The sequence below is a fragment of the Pygocentrus nattereri genome, chromosome 17, assembly GCF_015220715.1.
Source record: "Pygocentrus nattereri isolate fPygNat1 chromosome 17, fPygNat1.pri, whole genome shotgun sequence".
Taxonomy (NCBI): Eukaryota; Metazoa; Chordata; class Actinopteri; order Characiformes; family Serrasalmidae; genus Pygocentrus; species Pygocentrus nattereri.
Window position 1 is genome coordinate 13,039,833 of NC_051227.1, and position 13,825 is coordinate 13,053,657.

Below are 13,825 nucleotides of genomic sequence, written 5' to 3' on the forward strand. Positions count from 1 at the left end.
ATTTTAATTCATATATATCTGCAAAGCCGGAGTGCTGGGCTAACATTTCACATTAAGTTGAAGGGGATTTTTGGCAATGTTCTCTGAAGCTTGTCCACCACTAGCTATAAAAGGACACATCTGTGGGAGGAGCCTGGGTCACTCAATTAGCCAGACTGGACACAACGAGCGGGGCAGAATCACAGGCTGATGAGCTGATTAGCCTTTCCACAGCTGGGTCCAACCGTAAGGTACGGCAGCGCTGGCCGAGAGGCCCAGCTCAGTCTCCTGGGAAACGGAGGGAAAATCCTGACTGTGTAGAGAAAGAGAAACCCCCACTATTCTGGCAGAGTGGGGGAGAACAGAGGGGGGCAGGAGGAGGTTGGTCCTTTCCCAGCTTACTCTCCACTATACAGTGTTAGTGCACTGCCTGGGAAAAAGCTCTGAATGTGAATGTATTTACATGCAGCACAGCTACCTGCCCCTCTTTAGAATGAGAAGGCTGAAGGTTAGAGGATGTGGACCGTCATCAAAAACAGAGCAGCTGCAATGTAAAGCGAGATAAAGAGCCTCATTTGTTGTCTAAAATGCATATAAAGTATTAATAACCGTGGGATTTTTACCAGTTCAGTGGTGTGTTTACATATAACCAGGCCTACAAGCATCTACATCATATATATAGATACATATATACACATTATATATATATATATATATATATATATATATATATATATATATATATATATATATATATATGTGTGTGTGTGTGTGTGTGTGTGTGTGTGTGTGTGTGTGTGTGTGTGTGTGTGTGTGTGTGTGTGTATATTATCACTGTAGTCTGAACAAAACCTCATATCTCCAAAATGGTAACTTTACAGGAGAAGGAAAAATATACTATTCTTATAATGTAAGTCAATTTGGGCCGTTTGATTAATTCGTCATGACATTTACATACAATGAAAAGGGCAACATGCATTTTCAAACAATGTCAAAAAATGACAAAAATGTGTGTATATATATATATATATATATATATATATATATATATATATATGTGTGTGTGTGTGTGTGTGTGTGTGTGTGTGTGTGTGTTATATGTTAAATAAATAATATTTATATATAATATCTAGATATTCTACAATCCAGTATGTCCTGTAATCTGATATATACTTTAATTTGATGTATTCTATAATTCAATATATTCTATACCCCTATTCCAGTGTCGAGCTAGTTTTCCACAGGAGTCTGGTTGTCAGCCAGAATCATAACCCAGAATATCATTGAGCAAAAGAAAAGACCATTCATATAAAAATAAACTAATATTGTAATATGTTTACAGCTTATAGATTCCTGGCAGGTTTATTTTGAAAACCTTAAATTGTTCCATCTTTAATCATTCCAGGCACAAATGCTTACAGACCACTATTACTAATAATAATCATCATCATCATCATCATCATCATCAGAATGGTGACAGAGTTCATGTATATATCACCTTCCACACAGTGAAATGCAGCAGTGTTGTTTCAGGCTGGCAGTGTGACCATGTGCTCCTCACGCACACTGAGACACAAAGACACGCATGGCTCAGACCAGCCCAACACCACCCAGCACCACCAAACACCCACCACACAACCCAACACAGACACCCAGCACCCCCCAACACACAGGGCTTCAGCTCAAACTCATCACAGCAGCTCTAAGCAGCTGGACAGGGTGGAAAGGAGAGAGTTTGGATCTCCAGCTGAAAGCCGTGCTCGTCTCCACCATCCATTTCCAGTGTGTGTGTGCTGGGGGGAGGAGACCAGGAGCAGATGGTGCACAGGCGCGTGAAGACAGACCACGCGCTCCTGAACGGAACTCCCCCACGGCCACACCAGCCACACGCTCTCCTCCCTATTCTTCCACTATGCCTTCATAGTGAATGGATGGAGACAGCAGCTAGAGAAGCACTCCAGTAGGTACGTATGCGCATGTATGTGTTTAAGGATGTGTATGTGTTTGTGCATAGTAGCCCTCCTCCTCCTCCCTCATGTACTCTGTCCCCTCCCTCTAGCACCCCCAAAACCCCCCTCTCCTCTCCTCCCTCTACCCCCCTCCCCTCCCTAAAGTCTTTGTGTTCACGTTTCTCTCCACATTCCTTTCAGCCGGAGTCCTTCAGGAGGCTGTGAGGAAGTCACTGCACCTCCATTCATTCATTCACTCATTTATCGCCTTACCTTATCTTCCGTCCATCCATCTACACACACACACACACACACACGCACACACACGCCCAGTGGAGACGGCTGCGGAGCTTCACACACTCCAGACTGAGATGGATTAGACTCTACTGGGTCAAACTGGAGCATCACAGACGGAGAAAACGACGGGGACGGGGGCGCAGGGAGACGGTGTGTGCTCACCATCACCACCAGAGAGAAAGAGGTGAGAGAGTGTGTGTGTGTGTGTGTGTGTGTATGTGTGTGTGTATTGTGCTCTATGAGGAAGTATTTTTACCTGCTGGTTACAGAGTGTAGTATGTATTATTGACTGTAATGTGGCGTGTTGGGTGTAGTGTAGCTCATTGAGTACAGTGACTCATTGAGTGCAGCAGCGTAAAGAGTAGCTTATTGAATATATTGTGTCTAAGTGAGTATACCACAGTATAGTGTAGCTTATTGAGCATACTATGGCTCATAAAAATAGTATGGTGTGACTAATTAAACATGGTGTGGCTGACTCAGTATACCGTAGTGTAGCTTATTAAGTATACTGTGGCTCATAAGGTATAGTAAAATATAGTGTAACTAATTGAATATAGTGTCTGACTGACTATACTACAGTATGGAGTAGGTTATCGAGCATGCTGTGACTTATTAAAAATAGCATAGTGTGACTACGTAAACATGGTGTGGCTGACTCAGTATACCATAGTGTAGCTTATTAAGTACACTGTGGTTCATTAGGTAAAGTATAGCGTGGCTAATTGAATGTATTGTGGCTCACTGAGTATACTAAAGTATTGTGTAACTTATGAAGTATACTGTGGCTCATTTAAAATAGTATAGTGTGACTAATTAAATGTAGTGTGTCTGACTGAGTATACAGTAGTATAGAGAAGCTTACTGAGCACACTGTGACTGATTAAAAATAGTATAGTGTGACTAATTAAACATGGTGTGGCTTACTCAGCATACTATAGTGTAGCTTATGAAGTATACTGTGGCTCATTAGAGTAGACTATACAGTGGCCAATTGAATATAGGGTGATTGACCAAGTTTACTGGAGTATGGTGTAGTTTATTAAATGTACTGTGGCTCATGAAGTATAGTAGAGTAAGGTGTAGCTTATTAAGTATACAGAGACTCATGTGGTACAAATATGAGTATAGTGTGGCTCATTAAGTATAATAGAATATAGTGTAGTTTATGAAGTATACTGTGGCTCATGAGGTATAGTACAGTATAGTGTGGTTTATTGAATATAGTGTGGCTGACTGAGTATACTAGATTACAGTGTAGCTTATTCAGTATACTATGGCTCATTAAGCTTATTAAGTCTACTGTGGCTTGTTAAGTATTAGAGTATAGTGTGGCTAATTGAATATTACTGGAGTATAATGTGGCAAGTACAGAGTGGATTATTAATATAGTGTTGCTCATTGATTAGTATGGCTCATTGAGTATTGTTGAGTGTGGCATATTTAGTATTGTGTGACTCTAATAATATATATTGCATATTCATTGAGCATAGTAGATTAAAAATAATAAATATTAATATAATAAGTATAGTATGACTTGCTGAGTATAGTAGTATGTGCTCCATTGAGTATATTAGTATGTGGTTCATTGAATATTGTGGAATACAATGTGGTCCACTGACTATAATAGTATGTGGTCCACTGAGTATGGCAGAATGCAATGTGGTCCATTGACTATAGTAGTATATGATCCGCTGAGTATGGCACAATACAATGTGGTCCATTGACTATAGTAGTATGTGGTCCACTGAATATGGCAGAATACAGTGTGGTCCGTTGAGTATAGTCGCATGTGCTCCACTGACTATGGCAGAATACAATGTGGTCCATTGACTATAGTAGTATATGATCCGCTGAGTATAGCAGAATACAGTGTGGTCCGTTGAGTATAGTCGCATGTGCTCCACTGACTATGGCAGAATACAATGTGGTCCATTGACTATAGTAGTATATGATCCGCTGAGTGTAGCAGAATACAATATGGTCCACGGAGTATGGCAGAATACAATGTGGTCCATTGACTATACTAATATGTGGTGCATTGAGTATGGCAGAATACAATGTGGTCCACTGACTATAGTAGTATGTGGTCCACTGAATATGGCAGAATACAGTGTGGTCCGTTGAGTATAGTCGCATGTGCTCCACTGACTATGGCAGAATACAATGTGGTCCATTGACTATAGTAGTATTTGGTCAACTGAGTATGGCAGAATACAATGTGGTCCATTGACTACAGTAGCATATGGTCCACTGAGTATGGCAGAATACAATGTGGTCCATTGACTACAGTAGCGTATGGTCAACTGAGTATGGCAGAATACATTGTGGTCCGTTGACTATATGTGGTCCACTGAGTATAGCAGAATACAATGTGGTCCAATGACTATAATACTATGTGGTCCACTGAGTATGGCAGAATACAATGTGGTCCGTTGACTATAATAGTATGTGGTCAACTGAGTATAGCAGAATACATTGTGGTCCATCGACTATAGTAGTATATTGCCCAGTGAGTATGGCAGAAAACAATGTGGTCCATTGACTATAGTAGTATATGATCCATTGAGTATGGCAGAATATAATGTGGTCCATTGACTGTAGTAGTATATGGCTTATGAACATACAAACATCAAACATATCAAACAAAGACCAACACAGACCAGGGCAAACACAGGGCTTATATAACAGAGGCAAGACGAGGGACAGGTGGGAAAGAGGTGGTAACAATCAGGGGAGAAGTCAGACAACAAGGGGGTTGGACTGAACCAAAACAAATGCACATGGAAGATCAAAAGGTAAACAAAAAGCACAAGGGGGAGTGGGAGGAGCCGAACGTGACAGTGGTCCACTGTGTATGACAGAATACAATATGGTCCATTGACTGTAATAGTATGTGGACCACTGAGTATGGCAGAATACAATGTGGTCCGTTGACTATAGGTGGTCCATTGAGTATGGAAGAATACAATGAGGTCCAATGACTATAATATTATGTGGTCCACTGAGCATGGCAGAATACCATGTGGTCTGTTGACTATAGTAGTATGTGGTCCACTGAGTATGGCAGAATACCATGTGGTCTGTTGACTATAGTAGTATGTGGTCCACTGAGTATGGCAGAACACAATGTGGTCCATTGACTATAGCAGTATGTGGTCCACTGAGTATGGCAGAACACAATGTGGTCCGTTGACTATAGCAGTTTATGGTCCACTGAGTATGGCAGAATACAATGTGGTCCATTGACTATAGTAGTATGTGGTCCACTGAGGCTTACAGAGTGTCTTGTTGTTTTTATTTAGTATACAGAGCCTTGTTGAGTGTTATAATGTAGTGTGAAGAGCTTTTGAAAAGAAAACTATTGACTGTTATATTATGTGATCATAATGACCGATTAGTCCAGTATAATCTGTGATGCATGTTCAGTATGAAAGGAAGAGGTGAGATCATCATGTGTGGTGTGGTCAGTATCCTCTCTGCCCTGGGGAGGCAATATCAGCTGGCATGACGAAATAAGGTGTATCTATAGCATTGTGATCATTACTGCATAACTGTGCTGCTTTCTGGTCATTTTATTACACAGATGTGAATCAGCGAGGATATTAAAGTGGGCTGGGCTTTCTTTCCTAGACCCCCGGTCTGATTTTGTGCAAATTTTAATGAGCTTGTAATATATTTTCAATATATTTTATTGATGAAAAGAATCCCAAGCTGCTTATCGTTCTCCCACTCAATAGATGAGAAAAAAAGGAGGCACATAGAGAGAGAGAGAGAGAGAGAGAGAGGAGATTCATTCATAATTATAAAATTTGTAGTCTTAAATCTTATTTCACTAGTGATGTCATAACATGAGCATGCACTGAATCAGAAGTATCAAAAATGTCCTTTTGTCAAGCTTAATTTTATGCATTTATATATGTAAGAATTTAAAATGATCAGCTGGATGGTAAATAGATGTGCATGTCCAACATATTTGATATAAGAAGAATACAATAGAAATAATATATAAAGATATATATGTATATTGTCGCTGTCCAAAGAAAACCATGTGTCTCCTTTTTTGATGATTTTTCATTTTTTTTTACATCATTTCAACAAAGTAGCTGTTCTTTTCATGATGATTTTTTCATCTTTCATGATGATTGGACCAATAGAAGTATTGGTCCTTCTATTGATGATTGGACCAATAGAAGTATTGGTCCTTCTGTTGGTACAGCAACGATATATACAGCGTGTCTGGTGGAGGCTCCCTGCACCTCACTCCGGTTCCCCCACTCAGGCTTCACGTTGACTTTCTTTTGGTTTCTCTGGATGCCACAAACACTCACCATCATTTAGCATTTGACAACAGTTAATGAAATGTTGTGGGAGAGTTCTGTGGACAGTGCTGGACTGCTGACCACAGTGGCTCTGATTTATAATCCCATCGCAGAAATGACAGACTGGAGAATCCAGTGCTGTGCACAAGTCTTAGGAAGCCATGACAATTGTCTGTTTGTCTGGGCAGTGTGTTTTTACCAGTAAAACACTAGATAACACCAGAATAAACATAAATAAACAAACAAAAACACACAAATAAAGAGGGACTATCACTGTCAAAACTCTCTCGAAACAGTTCTGTCCATTTTTAAACACGGACCTTTGAAGCTTGTAAAGGACGCTTCTCATGTTTTGTGTAATGTATGTTTAATATTGTATATAATATTGTATATAAAGTATATTGTAATAGACAAATGTATTTAATGTATATTCTCACTGTGAGACTATTTAACTGATTTCTCTGCATTTTCTTTTTTAAATAAGTTTTTTATCAAGTAAAATTCTCTCACTATATTGGCAAATTTATTGTGCTTATTTTAGGACACACTGTATGCTGCCAGTATAGTGAGATCATTTAAGTGATAGAATTACTTAAAACACAAAAACATTAAAAATAATTTAGTTGATTCATTTTATCAAGTTATTAACTGATATAAGAATAATTAGTCATAATAAATTTGACTAAATTCAAGATAATTTCAATGAATTGAATACAATAGTCAATAAATCTAATATACCTTATTATTTAGAGATTATTTAACCTATTTCTAGACATTTTTACTTGTTTTTAAGCAGTTTTATCTTATAAAAGTGTCTGATTTCATTGGCAGATCATGTTCCTTGTTTTAATCATTATTTCTTGAAATGAGCAAAATTATCTTCATTATTTCTCCAAACAAGTGAACTAATCTGCCAATGGAATCAGACACTTTCACCAGATAAAAATCACTTAAAACTAGTAAAAATGTACAGAAACAGGTGGAATAATCTTAGAATGTTCTTACAACAGATTCATAATGAGGGATATTAGATTTATGGACCACATTTAAGACGTTTGCACTTATTAAGATCATATTTTTGCAGGGCACACAATAAAAACAGTTTTTGAGGATGTAATTACTATGGCTAGTCTTACATTGTCTATTTCCTATTTTTCTTAATCTCAGAGTTCAGTTTACACTCAAACTGTGTTATTTGATGCTTATGCTTGTATTGTGATGATCCGTGCAGTTCAGAGACTTTCAGATAGTGTTACTGATTTTCAAAGGCGTTTCGGCAGTAAAATCTACGGATATTGCCAGCGATAAAGTCATGATGCAGTTTTATGGATTATTTTGACTCGTAGCTCATCGAATCAGATGTGGAAAGTGTAGATTGCAATCTTGTTTTGAGAAATAATGAAGAAAATTTTGCTCATTTCAGGAAATAAAGCACAAACAAAACAAAACATAAAACAAGGAACATGATCTGCCAATGAAATCAGACACTTTTATAAGATAAAACTGCTTAAAAACAAGTAAAAATGTCTAGAAATACATTAATCTCACAGTATTATTAATAAATTATAATAATCTCACAATATTCCTACAACAAATTTATTGACAACATTTTAAGATGTTTATACTCACTAAAATATCATGTTTTTGTAGTGTACAAGTAATTATCACATGTTAAACTTTAATGCGACACCTGAAAAATTAAGATGTTATAATTCAGTTTTTTTCTATAACTTTTTATACTTTTTTTGAATCATGCATCATGCATCGTTTTTTATTTTTATTATTATTATTGCTGAAGCACCTTTGAATAAACAGTAACACTTTATCTGACAGTGACCTACACAGAGACATCTTAATGTATGCATTAGCAGGAATAATAATACAGTTATGAAGCAGCTTTAGTCAGTATCTTCAAGACAGGAGGCTTTTAATGAGGTAGCAGGTTGACCGGGATGTTATGAGCGAATAGCGTAGCGGATTAACGCCATGTTTTACCGCTTGTCTGACGAGAGGCGTAGCCGTGTGTTCACTTGCATGTGGGTTAGTGATTCATAAGAAAGAATGTCACCTGAAGCTCCCTTATGGTAGTTTACCCCAGTAAGAAGCCAAGTGGATTCAGTTCGATTTTCTACGATGTTTCCAAACATGTTTTTTTTCTCACCTGCAAATAATAAATTATGCATGTTCAGCCACACAGCTGATTAAAAGATCTCGTGTTCAGCTCAGACTGAAGATTAGCAGCTGAACTGCTGCCGTAGGAGAACGCAAGGAGACGCAGGATTCCAGATCAGTGTTTAGTGAGTCTCGAATCTGTGTGGAGAGCAGGTTTAGCTTATTTGTAATGAGTCAAATCAGATGCTCGTGCATAAAAAACCAGATCAAAAAAGGAAGATCCAAGCTGGCGGTGGTTAAACAAGCGAAGGTCATAACCGAGACGAAGCGAACCAAAGCCAAGACGGACGTCCAGCGAAAGATCAAAAAAGACAAGCAGAGTCAAAAACCTGCGAAGACGAAACCGAACCAAATGGGTCAGAAACAAAACACCACAGGCCAGGCAGTAAACACTGCTCAGTGCACCCAGTGAAACTGGGGCAATACTTTAGAAAGAAGGAAGGACAAGCAGTGCATCTTCTGCGATGACAGCGGTTGCAAGCCAAATGTTAAGAAGACCCATTTTGTCCTTTCAACAAAAATCAAACCAGCTTAGGAGCCACAACATGTTACGTCAGTGTTAACATCTTGGCTGTAAATGTGTCTGTGTGTGCTGATGTTCTAGTCGAGGCTAAAAATATAATCTAAATGAAAACGCAGCCATCCTTAAAGCTTTAGATCAGCTACAGCTGCTTTTCTCGCATCTCCAGCAGGACACCTTTCCTCAAAAGCAGAGCAGTTTCTTGTAAAATGTCTCTCAACTTTTGACTTTTTACGAGGCTGAAGTCGCTTCTCATTCACCAGCTTCTTGTTCTAATTTCCCCGTTCCACCTTAAATGGTGCCTGAGACGCGATAATGTTACTGCTACACCATTTAAGGTGGAATAGGACAATCCAAACAATCCAAACAATCCACACAATCCTCGTTGCAGATTAAATGTATCAGGAAATCAACTGGATATATACTAGCTATACTAATAAATCCATTCGTCTCCAAATTATCGATGTTCGTCTTAAATCTCTCTCTTTGCCATTTTGTTAGCTACTAGCTGGGCGAGACCATTGTCTGTGTTGCTATGGTGACCAGCAGTTTATGCTGATCTTCAGGGTTAAAGGGTGAATCAGCGGTTCTACATTAACTCCAGCGTTTAAGACCGTTTACTGTTAAACTGTGTTGAACGATCAGCAGAGCTTTATTTTACTGTAAAGGAGGATTATTTTATTATTACCTATTAATCTAATTCAGCTGTGGAGCCACAACAGAGCAGAAAAAGAGTTGCGTCTTGCCAACTGCTGCCCTAAACAGAGGTGAGGAGAATCAGTAATCTGGCAAACCTCATCTAGGATAGGCTGGTGCCTGATAGTTCTAGGTCATGTGATCCTCCTTGGAATTCTCAGAGTTGTAGCAGAAGAATTGGAGAGAGGCATGACTTGATATCTAAATCAGTAAAGAGGTTTGGCTTGTTGGGATATTATTAACAACTTTGAATCGATTTTTACTTGCAATGAATTTATGAAGAAATGTAATTTCCATGTAAAAAAAAAAAAGACATTTTACTGCTGAAGACTCATTTCTAAACTAAATTCTTCATCATTGGAAATGGAAGCTTAAACCGTTGTTATAGTAATTATACTTTCAGCTTTATTAATACTTCATTAATAAATCCTGTTTATTGTGTGTGGCATGGCGATGTTGACAATTTTATGAATTTGGCCCAAGATATTTTATGATGTAAATTGTATTGACATAAAATTGAAGTTGAAAATCATTTGTTCCCTTTATAACAGTGTTATGACGCATCATAACAAAGTAATGTAACTATCTAAGAATGCTTTGTATTAAACATCTAAACATGAAACAATACTGACATACGCTGTTCATAAACACTCTAGTAATGTTTATAAATAGGTTATTCAGCATTTATACACACTGTACAGCTCATAAATAAACCAAATAAACCTTTCCAGATAAAATCCAAGACTAGCATCTCTAATTGAATGGATTTTGCAGGTTTTCCAGAGTGATTTTAAAGCCTTATGTCTCCTCTGTGCTTTCTGTGCTCTGTAGATATTTGACCACTGACTGGCCACCAGATTGAAGCATTGTGGTGGATGTATCCGCTGAATGGAGTGGCTGCTCTTTTCCAGATTCCCTCTCTTGCTTTAGTCCGTCCTCTACTCTCTCCAAAGACAAACAGGACAGAGGAAGACAAACAGCCCCCTCTACACTAAAGGCTGCCTCCTTTGTGTGGAGCGTAGAGCTGAGATGGTCCCCATGTGGGGGGGCTGAGCTCTGCTTAAAGGGGAATTCCACTTGGTTTCTGAATTTTCCTCAAGAGTTTGATGGTTAAGATGTAAATAGAGTCGTTCAGAGCGCTTTGGTGGGAAACTCTCTGTTCTAGAGAAACTTAGAGAATCAGAGCTGTTCACAGTGGTGGTGTTAGGAACCAGACGTCCCCCTCTAAAAGCTCCTCACAGAAAGTTCCTACATGAAATGGTTCTGAATTCACTGCCTGATGACTGTTTTATGATAAGTTTAGAGAACTTCAACTCCATTCATGGTGGAGGGAGACATGCAGGGCACTGTGTGGCAAAATAGTCCCCAAACTGATTATTCCAGATTGCATCAACAATTTTTTCAAACAAATATAGAAGACTCACTGCAAAAAATGATATCAAAGTGAGTGTAAACATCTTAAATGTAGTCAATAAATCTAATATCTCTCATTATGAGTCTGCTGTAAGAACATTGTGAGATTATTGAACTTATTTCTAGACATTTTTACTTGTTTTTAAGCAGTTTTATCTTATAAAAGTGTCTGATTTCATTGGCAGATCATGTTCCTTGTTTTAATCATTATTTCTTGAAATGAGCAAAATTATCTTCATTATTTCTCCAAACATGTGAACTAATCTGCCAGTGGAATCAGACACTTTCACCAGATAAAATCACTTAAAACAAGTAAAAATGTACAGAAACAGGTGGAATAATCTTAGAATGTTCTTACAGCAGCCTCATAATGAGGGATATTAGACTTACTGACTACACTTAAGGTGTTTTCACTTGTTAATTTAATATTTTTTGCAGGGTAGTTTCTCTGGTGGTTCTGGATGGTAAATAAATGTCTATATCTGTGTTGTAGTCATGGCGACCCCTGGTTCCTATCACCACCACTGTAAAGACGTCTGAACCATTTCACACCAAACCCACTCGGATTATTTATGTACAGTACTGTGCGGAAGTCTTAGGCACCCAAGACACATTTTAAAAATCTGTTTGTTTGTGTTTATTTGCTGAGAAAAGTGTTAATATTTGAATAAACAAAATTTATAGAATATTAATTACTAAGGATTATTTATATCATATATGTAATGATAACTAGTGATTTTATGAATGTTCGTGTGTTTGTTTACCCATTTTCAAGCCTCTCCTCGAGGAAGCCCAGTATTATATGTAGTTATAAAGCAGCTCCTGGTTTGACCAATCAGTGCTTCAGTAAATTGTGCTCATGATGTAACTGATGATATTAACGAGTCTCTGTGGCGGCTGTGAAGGTGTCAAGGAAAAATATGGACCCAAGAAATTCTTGAACTTTGTATAGTTTTTATGTTTATTTGAATTATGAATGTGACTTTATTCTAATGTATATTGTGATAAACTCACTGCTGAGGTACATTATAATCGCACAGTACTGTATAATATGCAGATCTTCTGAAAACTAGTGGAACGTCATGTTTTCCTGCAGTTTTGAGACAGTGTTTGTGTCCTGGTGCAGGACACGGCCTCCGTCTCACGTTCCTGTCTCTGTTCCCAGGACCTAAGGGCTAAATGACTTTTTTACGGCACAGATGAGGCCTTTTCAGACCGGCTCAGACGTTCTTTTGTGTGTGTGAGGAGCGTGTCTCCATGCTCTGCCCCACTCTGTAATTGATTTCTATCTGCTCTGAAGATTAAAACTGAAGTGCTGAAGGATCAGAAGAGCTGCTGTTATCAAATTTAGCCTCCAGCCAATGAAAGTTATCCACCTTTTTTTGTTCGTTTAAACGATTTAAACAGATTGTTTTGGATTTAGAGCTTTCATTTCTGATTTTTTTAATCTGATTTTTTTTTAAAGGGCAGATGGAAGAGAAACGTGTGCCGCACACCTCTCAGAACATGTGAATGAAAACAGTGTTAATGGTTTAGTAGGTCAAGCTTAAAGTGGACGTAATGGGTTTCCCTATGGACCGAGAATGAAGCCATCCGCATGAATCACACATCACTGAGACGTGGTTAATAAAGCATTCGCTAAACTGATTTATCCACACACCCCCGAGATATTTAACGTCAAACCAGGGTGGACTTATACTTTAAAAAATGACTATATTATGCATTTTAGGCTGTCTTCATCTTTAGATGGTATTTTGATGTCTTATTAAAACCCAGAGCCCCTCAGAGACGCCGACATCCCCTTTGCGCAGGCAAATAATTCAGTGAAAAATCTAATATACATTTTTCGTCTTACCACAGACATAGAAAATGCAAATTTATGCTTGTTTAATTTAGCACTGGACCTACCAGACTAATGTTGCTAATAAAAGTCAATAGTCACCCAAATGTTCATCCCCAAAACTTACTTCAACACACTCAAACCGCATCCAGGGGGCGTATTACAGAAAATTCTTAAATATGCTTTGTTGTCATGACAACTTCAGTTAAGACTGAGTTTAGGACAGACGCCGTTACAGAACGTCTGAAATCTGATCTTATTTCCAGATTAGAAAACGGTTTTACAGAAACATCCTAAGTTGTTAAAATATCCTAAATATTATCTTAACTTTAAGATAAACACCAGAGCATTTTAACTTCTGTTTAACCATTTGTTTCTATTGTTTTATGCAGTGATGCAGCTCAGCTCACTATAACCAGCATAATGAACTACATTTATTTATACTGTAAAACGCTGCTTTCACTAGCCACGTTTACATGCAACCTAATAATCCAACAGTAATCCGGTTAATAGCTCAATCGTAATAGAATATGTCCATGTAAACACTTCAATCAGAATAGTCTAGTCCGATTGAGGCCATTCGGAATTGAACGAGGTGGGTAATCCTGTAAATAATCCATTAAATAGAAGAATAATA

General features: G+C 38.1%; 1 protein-coding gene across 1 annotated transcript in view; it reads left to right on the top strand.

Moving 5' to 3' along the window:
• Positions 1–1,616: 1,616 nt before the first annotated feature.
• Positions 1,617–13,825, top strand: part of plppr3a (phospholipid phosphatase related 3a) — a 36,730-nt gene continuing 24,521 nt past the window's right edge. The window contains exons 1-2 of the mRNA XM_017706303.2: positions 1,617–1,943; positions 2,130–2,409. The gene's annotated coding sequence lies outside the window, so the exon portion shown is untranslated. The remainder of the gene's footprint in view (positions 1,944–2,129; positions 2,410–13,825) is intronic.